We start from the raw sequence: 16977 nt of genomic DNA on the forward strand, positions 1-16977 counted from the left end.
GAGAGAAAAGGTTCTTCAATTCAATCAACATCTCTCGCTGTTTTGCAGTACATAATGCTGCTGGAGACATCTATGTGCATTGAGTTGATCAACCAAGATAGAACCACGGTGTTGCAGTTTGCCAATCCTCATATAGAGGTGAATGAAGATCTGGCATTGAAATTTTGCCATTCACAAATCCAATTTTTTCTTGGCAGTGAGAGCTAAAACCATTGCTCTAGACGAAGAATGATAGTTCTGCATTCCAAGTAGTGGTTGAGTAACCAAAATATTGCCTGGATTCTCACTAGAACTGAGGAAGAAAGGATTGGAGGGGATAGACTCAGTGTTAGAATTCAAGCCTGATTGTGCAGACTGATTATTAGAAGGATCAGAATGGTTGCTTGCTTCAGGAGACGCCATTGTTGAGCTTTTCAAGCTTCTATGCTCTGATACCATGTAAAACTTCTAGTAGAAGTTTCTCTAAATACAACTCTCAGATATTATTGATTTTGAGAAAAATGAATACAAGCAACTAAGTAATATATAGCACCTAATTCTATATATACATTGTCTAAGCAAGCAAAGGAAAAACAGAAAAACTAACTCCCTATTTTGGAGGGAAAATCAGTTACAAGAAGGATCCTATCTAAGCATTACACGTGTAGCTCAATCACTAACTGCCTCCTAAGCCACGTGGCATCATCTCTTCAAAGCAATGGATGAATTGTTCACAATATGGCACCGATTCAATCACTTCCAACAACTCCTTGCTAGCCCAGATTGACTCTGCCACTTGTGTTTGGTCATTGCTCTTCTCTCTGCTATGATGCTTTTGATTGTCCCTTTCCATTTCAACAGTTAGGAAACACCTAATAAGTCCCCTTATCTTCGTCAAAAGCAGTTTGATTTTAATGCCAATCGGAGCACAAGAAGCTACTTCACCCAAAAGGCTTTACGAGGTATGGAATAGAAATCGCACGCCTTTCCAAATTGGAATCTGCATAAGATGAAACATAGTGTTGAGGAGTTCAATTCGGCCAAAATGGCCCATTAGCATTAATTTTTGAAATATTTAGGCCCGAAACACTGTTTGGGAAATATATAGGAAAGTACCACTTTTTGTGGTACTCGAGCTTGGTGAGCTTGAGTACCCCATTTTTCTGTTCCAGCGTGGCACCTGACGTTGGCATCTGAATTTAAAAAATAAACTTGGTACCCGAGCTCATGAAGCTCGAGTACTGCTCAGTCATGTCTCCTATTACCCCACACTGAAACCATCTGTTACCCACAATACCCAACCCAGAACAGAGCAAAACATACCCACAAACACGAAACCTCTCAATCTTGCTATCTCCCTCTCTCAATCTAAAGCTATTTCCACACAAATACTCTCATTCTTCCTCTCAATCTCGCAAATACTCTCATTCTCCCTCTCAATCTCACAATCTGCCTCATTCTCCGTCGCCGTCTCCCTCTCGGTCTCCCTCTTGCGCTGTTGCTCACGCTCTCGATCTCCCTCTCACAAGGTATGTCTCGCTCAGCTTGCATGTTCAGCTTGTGGGTATTTTTGTTTGTAAATTTGTGATTTTTATGCATAATTTGATTCTGGGTTTTGATCAATTTAGTTAGTTAGTTAATATATATTTTTCGGTGATTACTAGAATGTTGGTCTAGTTGTGCTTGTCTTTTAGGTTTTTTATTTTCTATTAAGGGAAAGACTTTCAGTGTTCTACATGAGTGTACTAAATGAATATAAGCACACTTTCAGCTTTGTTTAGTTTACTATGCCCAGGTTTAAGCCAATCCCTTAGGCTGATCCCATCATTGAATCGTTCAGGACCAGACCTATCAATTCTATGTGTGCAAGACTGACCTATCAATTCTATGAAGTTTATAGGCGTCAATAAATATTCCCTTGTATCCTATGTTTTGCGAGTGCTGCACATTCAATTTATTATTATTATTATTATTATTATATGTTTTTGTATTGTACCATATTCTTTTGTAGCAATTGCACTGTAAGATTTTGTATCAACTGTTCTCTTGTAGTCCTTTAGTAGGCTATATATATGAAGGGTTACTAAAGCCTGATTTGAAATTTCTACTTTCCCCCTTGGGGCTAAAACAATTTTTGTTTTTTAAATAAAAAGAACAGAAAATCCTTAATCTAGTTTGGAGGTGTGGGAGAGCTTAGCCTGAGGAAGTGATAAAAGTAGAAGATTGTCTCAGTGGATGGTATTTGACTTGTCTTTCTATTTTTGAGGTAGTTTCTGGTCTCTGCTTGCATCTTTCTTTTGGAAGTTTCCTCCTTTTCTTGTAATGACATATCTTAGTTTGCAGGAAAGTCCATCACAAGAATGTCGTGCAATTCATAGGTGCATGTACACAGCCTCCAAACCTGTGCATTGTGACTAGTAAATCCACGAGAATCTTTAAGATCTATGAATGTATAATCAAGGCTCTCATTTTTTATCTTCTAGAGCTCATGATTGACAGTGTTAATAGGTGATCTCTTTTTCTTGATGAAATTGACACACAAAACCTCCTCTTCTTCTATAAAATGTATCAAGTATTTCTTATTAATATTTGTAAGATGACTTGGCTTACTGATTTCAATTTTTTATTCTTAATGTTTGTGTTTTATCAGAATTCATTTCTAGAGGGAGTGTATACGACTTTCTGCATAAACATAGGGGTGTATTTAAGCTTCCATCTCTGCTCAAAGTAGCAATTGATGTTTCCAAGGGAATGAGAAATTTGCACCAAAAAAATATAATCCACAGGGACCTCAAGACTGCCAATCTTCTGATGGATGAAAACGAAGTAAGAGTATTTTATAAATCTGCACATGGTTGATTTTGTCTGTCAATTAACATTTTTTATTCTTTTGTGTTTATAGAATCTACTTTTGAAGCATATCTTATTTGGTTGTGATACTCCATTATTGCCCCCCCACCTCTCCCTTTATCCTTTGTGATATTTTGTCATTCTAGTAAATGCCATCTGTATTCCTGGGTTTTCTTTCAAATCGTAGAATGATAAATTGTAGCAATATGCTCGGTTTATTTGTCCTAAAATCCTAGACCTTTCTGAACAGATCGTTAAGGTTGCTGATTTTGGGGTTGCCAGAGTGCAGACTCAATCTGGAGTGATGACAGCTGAAACTGGAACATACCGTTGGATGGCTCCTGAGGTATGGATCTTTTCAGATTCAGGCATCAACTTACTTTCTTCTTCTTATTCTTGACATTACCGCAAAATGCAACATAAATCTGGATACTCTGCTACTTTTTATTTTTTTTGGAAAAGGTTCTTTTTTGCTTATTTCTCAACCTACTGAAATTATATTGCAATTGCAACCAACAATAGTTTCCATGTGCTAGAATATGTTCACAGCCATATCATTTTTGCTTTACCCCTATGATGAGATCATTCTGTCTTTGATAATCTAGTTCTATCTGTAGCTTACATTATTCATAAGTGCATTTCCTAGCATTTCCTATTTGTTAGATATTACTTCATGAGCATGACTACTACCTTGCTGATTTATCTGTTTCTGTTGTTTTCCAAAGGATGCTTATTCACATCATCTGGAGGCTTGAGGAGTTATGAACACCCCCTCAATGAGGTGAAGCCTGTGCCAAGGGTGGACAGTTCTGGTCAGGTGTGTGGTGTAACTTTCACCGTGGATGAAGAGTCTAAGAGGGAAGCTATCGGCATGCCAAGAGTTGGAAGTGCTGCCAACTGGTCATCTAACTACTGATATTGTTATAGTTTCCTTTTACGGCATGGCTATCATTATTAGTGGGCCTTGCCTTTGATGTCCTTTTTCTTATCATACTACTCTAATCTTGAATGGCTTGAAAGCATTTTAATGGGTGATTGGATTTATATCCTTTTTAGTACTACCAAAACAAAGACATGATTTTATGCTGCTGTACAATGTTGCGTAATGTCAAACTAAGCCAGGATCTCAAGTTTGATACAAAAAATAATATGATTGCTCTTCAAGACTAATATTGTGGTAGATTTGTATTTGATATATTTCTCTATTTTTATCGCTTATTGAATCAAGCTGTGATGATGATAATAATTACGGTCACATTCGTAATAACAAATAAAATCCATTTCTGAACAGTTGCCTGTTCACACAATAACCATTGCAAAGAAACAATGCAATCCATTGATTTTTAATATGGCTACTATATTCACCAAAGAAGTTAAAGATGTACATCTAGAGCGTAGTTCAGGGCATACTCTTGCTCGATTGAAATTCTCAGCTATTTGTGAAGAAATCCTTGGCAGGAAAGGGACCTATCTGTGGAGCCCCAGAGTACAAAATCTGAGAGTTTTCAAAATTAGGCAGATTGGTACCCGAGTCCACCAAGCTCGGGTACCAACCTGCCAATTTTCAAAATAGGCAGATTGGTACCCCGAGCTTGGTACTAATCTGCCTACTTTTTTCAGAATGTCTGTTCTGAATTATCTCTACAAAGTTCATCTTTTAACCTAAAAAAAGATTATTAAAAAAAAATTGCTAGCAAGCAGTCATAAATAAAGATGCCTTCATTATTGCAATGTCAATATTTGACGTTATATAAAGATGCACCCCACAAATGTGGGCATCAATAACCAAATTAATAAAGATGTTTTTTTTCGAAGCATTACTCAAGTCTCAAAGACACACCCACCTAGTGGCACTGGTTACTAACCAAAAAAATCTTAAACACTATATTAGCATAAAAAGACAAGTCTTAAACATAATAACATTATTTAGTAGCAATACAAGCTAGCAGAAAGAGAGGTAGGGATGTAATGCAGTCCATTCATAGCACCGTCAATGTGGCAACACTTGAAACTAATATAGGCCTCCATGACTCGTGGACACTCGGGACATTTCATATGCTCTGGGATCTTTCCAGTAGTAATGGGGATATATACCCTACCAGGAAAACAAGATAAAACAATTAAATATTTGCATTCAACACAAAAAAACCCAATACCACCACCTTGACAACCATCAACAAAATAAACATAGCTTATGAGAACTACAAATTTAAAAAATTCTAAACCATTCTCGTTATCATTTACCCTCATGCAAGAAATCATAGTCTCAATCACATTACTAAATGGCCATAGCTATAAAAACCATGTATTTACAACATACAATAAGTACAATAAAGTAAAACCATGTTAGAATCATAACATATAGAATAAACTTGTTTGAAATGCCTCAGAACATGTAATCAACACAATAAAACTCAATACCGACTACCCAACAAAATAAAAAAGTTTACGTGAACTACAAATTCAACAAATTCTAACCCATTCCCATTATCATTGACCCTCATGCAAGAAAAGTAAACACTCTCAGCCACATTGCTAATGGCCACAGCTACAAAAACCATGTATTTAAAACATAGTATCAGTACAATAAAACTATGTTCAAATCATATTGTATAATATAAACTAGTTCAAAATGCCTTAGAACAAGTAAATTTCATGACTAAAAGCAATAGGATTTTTTTTTCCCAGTCCAAGATAGAGAAACTTCAATTAAACTTAGCTACACTAAGTTCCAAAATCACCAACACAACCTCACAAGTCACAGCACCCACACAATCAAACTAGTTAAGTTCTTCACAACACATTATTCACCAAAAACTAAAACCCAAATAAAAAACTTACAAGAACCACAAATTCAATGAATTCTAACCCATTCCATTATCATTGACCCTCATGCAAGAAAAAAAAAAAAGTTTTATGCTGCCCTGCCCTGCCCTTATTATCCACATCATTTCCAAATTCCAATTCTTCGAAAACTAAGCTGTAATCCCGAGGAATTGAGATTGGCTACATAAATCCTTTTATGCCTTCTAATTCTATGTACGACCATGTTGTCAGTTACCTCTTTAATTGTCATTAATTTTTTATTTTTTTTTTACCTTCATTTTTTCCTTGTCTTTTTCCAGATTAATATTATACACTTGTATTAGTTCATTCCTACACCTTCATTGCACATATCTAACCACCTCAGACAATTCTCCTCCATATTCTATCTTCAATTGATGCCTGACGCAGGACAACCAAAACAAAATTGAAATAATGGAAAAATAAAAGATATGACCTAGGAGTCAGCACCTAGGCCTTGCTTGGAGTCAGCACCAAGCGGGGAAACTCCTGAGGCTGAAAAATCTAGTTTGAAGGCAAAAGTTCTTCCAGTGAAGTTCAAGTGTGGTTCCATCGATAAGTTTTCTGATAATCTTGCTGTTGAAGCAGCACTAAGTTCAGACCAACCAGTCACTCCCAATCCTGAAACTGGGAAGTCAGCTGTTAAGGTTAATAAAATAATAATTCTCAACAAGATGAAACCTAAAGATGCAGAGACCCCTAAACCCTCTATCAAAATACGACCACCAGCAAATATAGTAAGAGATTAGCTGGAATCTCATAAACGCTCTATCGTGATACAGCCACCTACAGAAACAGATAGAGAACAGCCTCAGAAGAAAATCATAATCAAACGACCCAAAGAAATTATTGACCTGGACCAGGTCAATCAGCATGGAAGTCCTAGTTTTGAGTTCCGGAAGACTAAAAGAATAGTTGAATTATCAAATACTGCAAAGCACAAGAGGTTCTTCTGAAGTTTGATGTTTGTGAGGAGGAGATTGCGAAACTGACTAGGTGGCACCGTATTGCTATGATACGCAAACTTTCAAGTGAGCAAGCTGCATCGGGGATACAGATTGATCCCACAACTATCAGCAAGTATGCGCGTGGCCAGCGAATGCCATTTCTTCAACTGCAACAGCAGACAAGGGAGAAGTGTCAGGAGATTTGGGAACGACAAGTTCAGAGTCTTTCTGCCTTAGATCGTGAAAATGAGAGTGACTCTGAAGGAAATAGTGATCTTGATTCATTTGCTGGGGATTTAGAGAATCTTCTTGATGCAGAGGAATGTGAGGAAGAAGTAGGTAACTATGAGTCAAAGCATGACAAAGCAGATGGTGTTAAGGGGCTCAAAATGAGAAGGCGCCCATCCATAGCTCAGGCGGAAGAGGAAAATGAAGATGAAGCCGTTGAAGCTACCGAATTATGCAGGTTACTCATGGAAGATGATGAGGCTGAGAGGAGGAAGAAGAAAAAGACTAAAGTTGTGAGGGAGGAAACAGGGCTGGCTTTGGGCTTGCAACCAAGTTTTGGTTTTGAGAACACAAATCGAATCAAGCAAATTGTCAGTACTGCCCAACCTGATGGGTCCTATTCTTCCAAAGAGATATTTAATAAAGATATGAAGGAGGTAGAAAATGTTATTGCGAAAAAAGGCAAGTATGGAAAGGTGAAAGCTTTAACGAAAAAGAATGACATCACAAGTGTTGGTCTAGTCAGTAAGAAAATCAAAATATCGGGAGATAAAGTGAAGGTTTTTAAGGAGAAGAAATCTGCAAGAGAGAGTTTTGTTTATGGGGCATGTGGTCAGCTTGGACATATGAGGACAAACAAGAACTGCCCTAAGTATGGAGAAGATCTAGAAGCACACGTTGAAACTGCTGATCCAGAAAAGGCACCTGTAAAAATAAAACCTCTGGATCCTTCTAGTCAGACCCAGCAGAAAACCAAACCAAAGAAAGACCAAACGACCATTGTTTTCATTCATCAAAATATCAACTATCTCCTCAAGGAGTACAATAGGTTGCTTATAAAGGATTACTAAACCCTAGTTCTAATTGGCTAGGAAACCCTAATTGCCTTATTACAAAAATACCCTTGCTAGCTAGGAAACCCTAATTGCCTTATTACAAAAATAACCTTACTTCTAAATTAAAATACTAAAAGCCCAATAAACTACTAGGACCTAAAACATAAAAATACAATTGACTTGCAAACATAAATAATATTAAATAATAATTCTCTTTCATCTCCCGCATCAATGCCACCCTCACATTCTCACATAGCTGCAGCTAGGAATTTTTTCACATGGGTCTTAAATAAAATAAGTAAATAAATACATGGATTTGATAATATTCAGCTTAAAAGAAAAACAAAAAGGTGTTTGTTAACTATACTACAACCAATTTCGATACTCATCAAACCAAGCACTATTGAATATCAATGAAAAAAAAATCCAATTTTCCTTCGTGGAAAGTTGCAGTCATGAGGTTAATAAGGACCCTTTTGTAGATATGCCCTTTTAACTTCATCACAATAATTTGGATGGCATTCTAAAATTTTAGCCTATAGCCCAAGATATACAAGAAGATTTTCCAAGTCAACTTTAAGATGGATGGTTTTACTTTGAACAATTTCGTTCAGTTAATGTGACTACTACTTTCTTGGGCAAGTAGCATTTGTTTTGATATTGGTTTTCTCTTGAGAAATTTATCCATAAATAATTCAAAAATAGCAACTTCAACACTTTTAAGAATTTAATTTCAATTTTTTAAATTAACAACCCAACATAAACTTTGCACTAAACTAATAAAAAATGTAACTAAACCTGCCAATACTTAAATGAGTTTTATCTTTTAGGACCACTTTTAGAATTGCAATAGGATCTAATCTTTTTTCAGAGGTTCTCACAATTGACCCCACAAAATAATAATAATAATTCAGTGGGTGCAATTCGACCCACTCAAAAATATGTGTCTCCGCCACTGCTTTCTCACAATCCTAGTGTTGCCACAAATCCAACTTAAAATCCTCATTGTTACTACTCCTTTCATGGACATATTCAAAGAGGGAGTGGGTCCCTAAAATTTCAACATCTTTAGATCTAGTAAAACTCGAACTAAAACCGCATACTTTTGTCCAGTATTGTATGTTATAAATACTGCAGCTCTATCTAACATAATAACATAATGAATTTGTTCTAAATTGAATCTTTTCTCAAAAACTATGATAATGCATCACTGACAAAATGCATCAAAACACCCATGATACACAGACTACCACCAATATGTATATATATATATAGATATATATTGTATTACCTGAGTGCAGTAAAAAACACGTCCTCTCTTGCGACCTCGGGTCCTTGGAGGTGATTTGAAAGCTAGTGATTCATGTACGACTTGATTTAATATGGAAGTGCTAAGCCTTCTTGACCTCTCCTTTTCAACTGTACTAGCAGCAACTAGGGCTGTCCACGGGTCGGGCCGGGTCGGGTTTGTGCCCAACCCGGACTCGACCCGACCTTATCGGGTGGGGAATATTTCTACCCGCAACCGACCCGAATAACGTTTCAGATCAACCGGGTCGGGTCGTATCGGTTTTCGGGTGAGAATCGGTCGGTTTCGGGTTTTCCGATATCGCCGGATTTTGGCCGAAATCTGGCCGGATCTCGTCAGATCTGGCCGAATCTAACGAGATTTGGCCGATAACTCGCCGGATCTATGGAAATATGGCTGAGATTTGGCCGAGTTACAGTCGGGCTTACCGGAGTTTGGCCGAGTTTGAGTAGATCTGGGCTAGCTTCTCCGGATTTAAGCATATCTAAGTGAGGATTTGAGTAGATCTGAGTAAAGGAAGGCCAAACGTGGCCGGATCGGAGCTGAGAAGCGCAGATCGTCGCCGGATTTCGGCCTTCTTTGAGGTTCTGTCGGGCGGGTCGGGTAGCTCGGGTTTTTGAGGACGAAAGCCGCCACTCGACCCGCCGAAGTCGGGTTCTGAAGTTTGGGACCCATCACCGACCCGTCGGAGGTGTCAGTTCGGTCGTGACGGGTCGGTTCCGGTCGGGTTGGTCGGTTCCGGCGGGTTCTCGGTTTGCCTGGACAGCCCTAGCAGCAACAATGATCCTGCACTTAGCATAAATGCGATTACTGTATAGCCTAGGACTCACTATGCTAAGATGCTCAGGTATCATATACAGTGTATGGAAAGGTATCTATAACTTCCCCACCAGGACCTACCCTCCAACCTAGAGTAGCTAGGTGGGGAAGTAAAATTAATCCTAAAGAATTTTCTTAGAGACAATTAGAAGTGTAGAGGAAGGATAGAATTTGGTAAAGAATGCAACTGGACTGTAGTTATGAAACAAAAGATATTCTTTTATGGTTCAGTTGAACATACTTATCAACATTATGACCAGCTATTGCAGTTGAATAAACAATAGGTGCCCAATCAAGAACACGAACTTTCTCCCTAACATCTTGCTCATAGTATGTCGCAATCTGCTAATTTTTATTTGGTATGGTATCCCATTTGTTGACGACTATCAGGCACCATTATTCACACACTTATTCACATATAAAGCATTCTAAGCCCCTTTGAAATTGATTACTACTTACTTTAATTGTTATGATTAACTTGATTAGTTTAAAAATTCTGTGAAAATTTGATATATTAATCTACTTGATTCCGTATGTTACTACTAAGTCACAGGCCAAAAGAGAAAAAAACTCAAATTTGTTAGAGACACTCTTTTCCTGTTTTGGTCAATGGAACTGGTTTGCAATCAATGGCCAGGACTGCTAAAAGAAGCGAGGGTGCGATCCACCACATGCACACGCACTTGAAACTGTGGTAGACTCTGTTTATGATTTATATCGAGGAGCCAGAAACTCTGTGGCAGGCCCTCTTTATGTGAAAAAATATCTCAAGAGGGATTTTTGAGAAGTTGGTGGTTGGAAAAGCAATCCTCAATTCCATATTTTCTCTTTTTTTTTTTCAATTCCAAAACATGGTAGCTTTTGCATATCTTCAGTCTTATGTTTGAATCTTAGGAAACCCCTGTTCTGGTAATTTCATCTATTCTGCATGCTTACGGCACTAAGGTCTACACTAATATCAAGGTTGTTGGATGGGATTACACATGATGGGGGATGTTAGTGTGTTTTAAGCTTGAAAGAGATGGCAGCCCACTTATTAGGGAGCTTACATAAAAAGACAGGAAACATGAAAAATATGGATTTTAGGGTGAGATGGGCAGGGGATGCGCACCCTCAAAACCTTTTTCTTTTTCCCAGAGAATACACACCCCACAACCTTAATTATGGACTAACCTTTTTTTTCCTGTGAGGTGTACTTATTCTAGTAATGATCTCCTTTTCAATAATAGAATCCTAAACTGAATTTATACATTAAAAGAATCATGAAGCACATGCAGGAAACATAATTCTTGTGTCACCCCAAAGACAATGCATAAGACCATAATTCACAGTAATTTAACATTTAACTTGGTCCACATAAACACAATTATGTGGTCCATCTTATCTTAATTTGGTCCGTACTAACAATACCCCCCTTCTTTCTTTCTTTTTTTTTAGTGGAAATCGCCATTTTGTTAAATGATAGATTTGTAGTAGTATCTCTTTTCATTTACAATGAATGCTGGGGGTTTAATAATGTGGATTTGTTTGTCTATAACGTAAGTTTACATTATTAGTGCAATTTAAAGCTATAAAAGTCTTCTATCACTTCTGTAAAAAAAAAAAATAGCTATAAAAGTCCAAGATTTATACCTTCAGCCTTCAGTGCTTCCAATTTTTCATTCAAACACACTAAGTTCCAAAATCACCAACACAACCTCACAGCACCCACACAATCAAACTAGCTAAGTTCTTCACAACACATTATTCACCAAAAACTAAAACCCAGATAAAAAAATTAGAACTTTTTTCAAAAAAATCAACATGCTAAGTTCTTCACAACACATTATGCACCAAAATTCAAAAAAGTATGAAATTTCTTGAAAATTTAAAACAAAAACCAAGACATGGAATTGCAGCGCCAAAACCAGTTGGATTAGTGAAAATTAAGAGAAAAAGAACTCAAATTTTTCGGAGAGAGAGAGCTTACAAAGCGCCATTGAAGGGGAAATGGTCCGCGTGGCGACTCTGTGAAATGAAATTGAAAACCCTAATTGGTCGGAGACAGGGAGAAGAAAGGACGAAGAAAAAGATGAGGACGAAGACGACGTCGCACCACTGTCATCCAACGGAAAGTCCATTACCATCACTCCTCCAACAACCACCACTTTCCCTTCTCCTATTCCCTCAGGCACGACGGTGACGGAGACCACGATTCCACTCCCCCGGCCATCATCGATACGCGAAAACGATCACAAGACGTTTTTAATTTCTGCCGCCGATGGTGTGAGGGTGTGAGGGTTTGAACTAGGGCTGTCCATGGGTCGGGCGGGTCGGGTTTGTGCCCAACCCGCAACCGACCCGTCGGAGATCGGGTAGGGAAGTGCCGGACCCGCAACAGACCCGTATTAGGGTCGGGTTTTACAGGTCGGTTTCTCGTCGGGTGAGCGGCGGTTTCGGGTGAGGCCAAAACCTGCCGGAGAGGACGAAAAACGTAGAAAATCGGCAAGATCTCTCCCGATCCGTCCAAGATCCGGTGCGATCTAGCCGAATTTGGCAGAGATCTCGCCAAATCTGATGCTTTTTCCCCCAAATCGTGCTGAGAATCGCCAGATCTGGTGTTTTAGTCGCCGAAATCTGCCAAATCGTGCTGGAAAAATCGTCGGAAAGCTTGAAATCGCAGCTCGTCGTTCTCTCTTCGGGCGGGTCGGGTTGAACGGGTTTTGAAGGAAGGGAACCGAAACCGAACCGCCGATGTCGGGTTTTGAAGCTCGGGACCCACGTCCGACCACCGGAGCTGTCGGATCGGATTGTAACGGGTCGGGTACGGGCGGGTTGGACGGGTTGGGTGGGTCGGCGGGTGAGATGGACAGCCCTAGTTTGAACGTTTGGGGTTTGAACGTTTAGGTGTAAGTGAGAGTGAGAGTGAGACTGTGTTCTGGTAAGGGTGAGGGCGAAGAGAGACCTTAAATTCAGATGCCAACGTCAGGTGCCACGCTGGAACAGAAAAATGGGGTACTCGAGCTCACCAAGCTCGAGTACCACAAAAAGTGGTACTTTCCTATATATTTCCCAAACAGTGTTTTGGGCCTAAATATTTCAAAAATTAATGCTAATGGGCCATTTTGCCCGTTCAATTCCATGGCCCAATGTCCAGGCGAGATTTGAAGTTCAAAGAGTTATACCAGTCCTGGATTTGTCCATAAGCCTTGAAAAAAAAATAGCAAGAGGCTTATTAGGCTGAGCTTCATTGAGTACGCTATAAGGACAGGGCCTAGGTTTCAACACTTGGTCCTATCTACTGGGCCAGAAGCAGGCCTTACACGATTGAGACCAGCCCTTAACCCAGGCAGACTAGCTAAATGAACAGGTCTATTTGCGAGCAATGGCTTATTTATATTGCAGATGTGTGGATGTGACTGGAGCCCACAGTGCTCATCAAAAGACAAATTTAAATTTGAGCTTGACCGCAATTGGCGTTTGGTGGACTGCAACTAATTTCATTGCAAAGGCGCTCATCCAAGGGCCTGTGGAGGAAAAGGAAACACCTTAAATTGCCACTGTGAACTTACTAGAGCATCAAATTCCTTTGTTGTAAAATAGTATGTAGTATACAGTGATGACAATTAAATAATGATTTGTACGTGTGTAAAATAAGGAGCTTCATAGGTTATATTGCAAGTAAGTTTTTTTTTTTTTTTTTTTTTTTGGTTAATAAGTAAGTTTCGTCTATATATATAAACCCACGCACACATACTTGCCCACAGTTTTTTATTCTCCAAAAGATATTAATTTTAATTTTCTCTCCCAAATTTGTCATTTATTAATACCAATTTTTTTTTTTTTTTTTTAAACCACCAATTAGAAGAGTATCCAAAAGTTTTCATAAAATACCAAAGTTGAGCATGATAATTAATCTTTCACTAATTAAGGGTTTCAATTCTCACACTTGAAAATAAAGGATTTTGATTTTTACACAATCACTATTTCAAATCTAGTTACTTATTTGCATTAAAATATAAATATTTTTGCATTAAAATGTGAATGTTTCTATATTAATTATGAACATGTGTGTAAAATAGTAGATATAAATAAGCGTGAATTAATATTTTCACCTTAAAATATATTACCACTAGAATATCAACAAGTTTTGTCTTTTTCTCATTGCTTGTTGCTATGGCATTTGAACATGCGGCTGACTAGGCTTCAGTCGCAACTCCAGTCCATGGGCTTCTACCCTGGCTGTCCTGGCAGTGGCTTCAAGTGCTTCTCCAATAGTGATTGCACCACCATGCCCCCCATGGTACCTAATTGTTCAAACATGGTGGGAATGAAGGATGGGTCTTTATTAAAGACGCTTCTTACTCTCTCCTCCTTGAAACACTCCTTGAAAAGACAACTGGTCCCAAAGGGGAGGTAAAAATTGAATTTTTATGCTATGCTATATAACTATTCATTTTTTAAAAAACCTTTTATATGCTTTATTTATTATTTTTTTTTTTTTTTTGATAAACTTTATATGCTTTACTTTCTTTTGTTGTTACATGCAATTTAAATTAGAGGACATTTACAAATGTTATTTGTTTTATCGTTACTATTTTCATTATACTAACAAAATTATATACTTATTCTTGATGTGTTCAAAGAAAAGCAGAGAACTAAATGAGACATAATTTGCTTGGGAATGAATGTTATTCACCTTTAATTGAGACGAGACGTATATGCTTAATTGAGGAAAATTGACTTTATTTTCTTTTCCTTTGCTTTAGAGGGAAAATGCACGATTGCTGGAATGCAGAAAGTCATAAGACACATTTGTGATTTAATTGAGTGGACCATCAAGCCAGTTAGTATTTGAATTACCCCAAAAGATTTTTAGCAATTGCATTTCTAGAGTCCTGAAATCCGTTAATCAATATTAGTTCGTTATATTCCATGATTTCACTTGTAAGTAAAGAAACGTACAGTAATTTTGTTGTTGACTCTTATTCCAAAGGCGGTTGCAATTCTGTGAGATGTGCCTATGCATTTGGGAAATGAATCTATCCTTTTGAAACAATATATGCAAGAGGAGTATAACAATAAATCTTCAATGAGGAGTTAGGACTACATCACCATGTCTTGGGCAAGCCATGTTCATTGTTCCTTATATTCTATCAAAATATAGGAACACCTACTCAATTGTTTCCCAAATAAATTACAGCTACACATTTTTAAGTGTTGCTGGTGAGTCTGTTATGAAAAAGTTGTCATAATTTAAGATATAACATGATTCACCCCTCAGTTCCTGCAAATTTTAGCATGGAGATTGACTGATGTTGTGGTTAGGCTTCATAATGAAGACTGATGTTCAATTTTGCTCTTGATACTCTGGCAATCTATTGTCTAATGGAATGATATCCCTATCCTGCCACAGCATTGTGGTTTATTAGTTGTGCTTCTGTGATAATAATTTATTGGTTGGTGATATATATACGCTCTCAGTGTGTCTTTAACCCAAAATCTCACCTGCCATCTCAATATTGTGGAAAGAGGAAGGGTAGTTTGAGCTATAGCTTGCTGGCACTTCTAAAAGGAAGTTATCTTAAGATTAGCCACAATTTGGTTCTTGCTGGTTTATACCTTGCAATGGAGCAATTAATTGTACAAAGTGTGCTTCTGTGATAATAATTTATTGGTTGGTGATATATATACGCTCTCAGTGTGTCTTTAACCCAAAATCTCACCTGCCATCTCAATATTGTGGAAAGAGGAAGGGTAGTTTGAGCTATAGCTTGCTGGCACTTCTAAAAGGAAGTTATCTTAAGATTAGCCACAATTTGGTTCTTGCTGGTTTATACCTTGCAATGGAGCAATTAATTGTACAAAGTGTATTCATGAAGCTGTCTGGAAACCTTCACATTATTACTAATTAAATTTATAAAAATACTATTAATGTTATTTCCCACTTATTCTTGAAGGACAATTCTTCTCAACATGAAGTGCGAGATACAGATTATAGAGAAGATGCTGCTACTGGGCTGTCCATACCTACTTGCTCCAACTCAGGAGCCACAGAAGCTATGTTTCAAACTAACCCGTCTTTGGATATTGCCTCACAGCCTAATGAGGCTCCAGACACCGAACATGAATCTCGTAATCAACTTTAATTCGTTTACAGCTTATGAAATAATATTTTCCTCAATCTCTTTTTTTCTTTCAACAATCAACATATAATTTCAAGCACATTTAACCAAAATATGTGTGGGCAATCCATAGATAAATTGCATTAGAAGATCTCTGCTACTTCAATCATGTTATGTACGCTCTTATTTGCAGATGGTATGTATTATCTTCCACTGGCAGTCAGCTCTGTTGGTACTGAACCTCTTGGGAACAGTCTTGCCCCATCACCTCTACATGTGATCCAATCCCCACTGCCAGCACATGAATCTCGTAATCAACTTTTATTTATTTATAGCTAATGAAATAATATTTTCCTCGATTTCTATTTTTTTTTTAACAATAAAATTATAAATTCAAGCACATTTAACCAAAAGGTTTTTGTGTTGTTAATCCATTAATAAATTGCATGAGAACATCTTTGCTACTTTAATGACATTATGTATGATTTTATTTTGCAGATAGTAGGTATTATCTCCCACCAGCAGCAAGTTCTGAATCTCGTTACCAGTCACTTCCACATGTGATCCAATCCCTACTACCAGCACATGAATCTCGTAATCAACTTTTATTCATTTACAGCTTATGAAATAATATTTCCACAGTTGCTTTTCGTTTTTCAAAAATCAACATATAAATTCAAGCACATTAAACCAAAAGGTTTATATGTGCTGTTAATCCATAAATAAATGGTATGAGCACATATTGCAAATTTAATCATGTTATGGATGCCCTTATTTTGCAGGTGGTGGGTATTATCTCCCAAGATCTATTAGTTCTGGTGGTGCTAAAACTCTTAGGAACAGTCTTGCCCAATTACCTCCACATGTGATCCAATCCCCACTACTAGTTAGTCTTCCTACCCGAAGGCGATACCGACCTTACCATGGCTGGATTAGCAATGATGAGGAGGTGGATCTAGTTCAATTAACACCAGCTCCATTACCAGAGAGAGAATAGCAAAGTTGCTTGATGAGCTAGATAATAAAAAAGTGGGAGGATAAAAACCTAGGAAGGATAGAAA

At 37.8% G+C, this 16977-nt stretch overlaps 1 long non-coding RNA gene across 1 annotated transcript; it reads left to right on the forward strand.

Moving 5' to 3' along the window:
- The first annotated feature begins 2131 nt into the window (after nucleotides 1–2131).
- On the forward strand, nucleotides 2132–3952 carry LOC115982506. Its single transcript, XR_004089640.1, has 5 exons — nucleotides 2132–2245; nucleotides 2323–2487; nucleotides 2630–2805; nucleotides 3080–3175; nucleotides 3555–3952. It is a non-coding gene; the product is annotated as an uncharacterized LOC115982506 (long non-coding RNA).
- The last annotated feature ends 13025 nt before the right edge of the window (nucleotides 3953–16977 follow it).

The sequence above is a fragment of the Quercus lobata genome, chromosome 3 (genome assembly GCF_001633185.2).
Source record: "Quercus lobata isolate SW786 chromosome 3, ValleyOak3.0 Primary Assembly, whole genome shotgun sequence".
In the NCBI taxonomy this organism is placed as follows: Eukaryota; Viridiplantae; Streptophyta; class Magnoliopsida; order Fagales; family Fagaceae; genus Quercus; species Quercus lobata.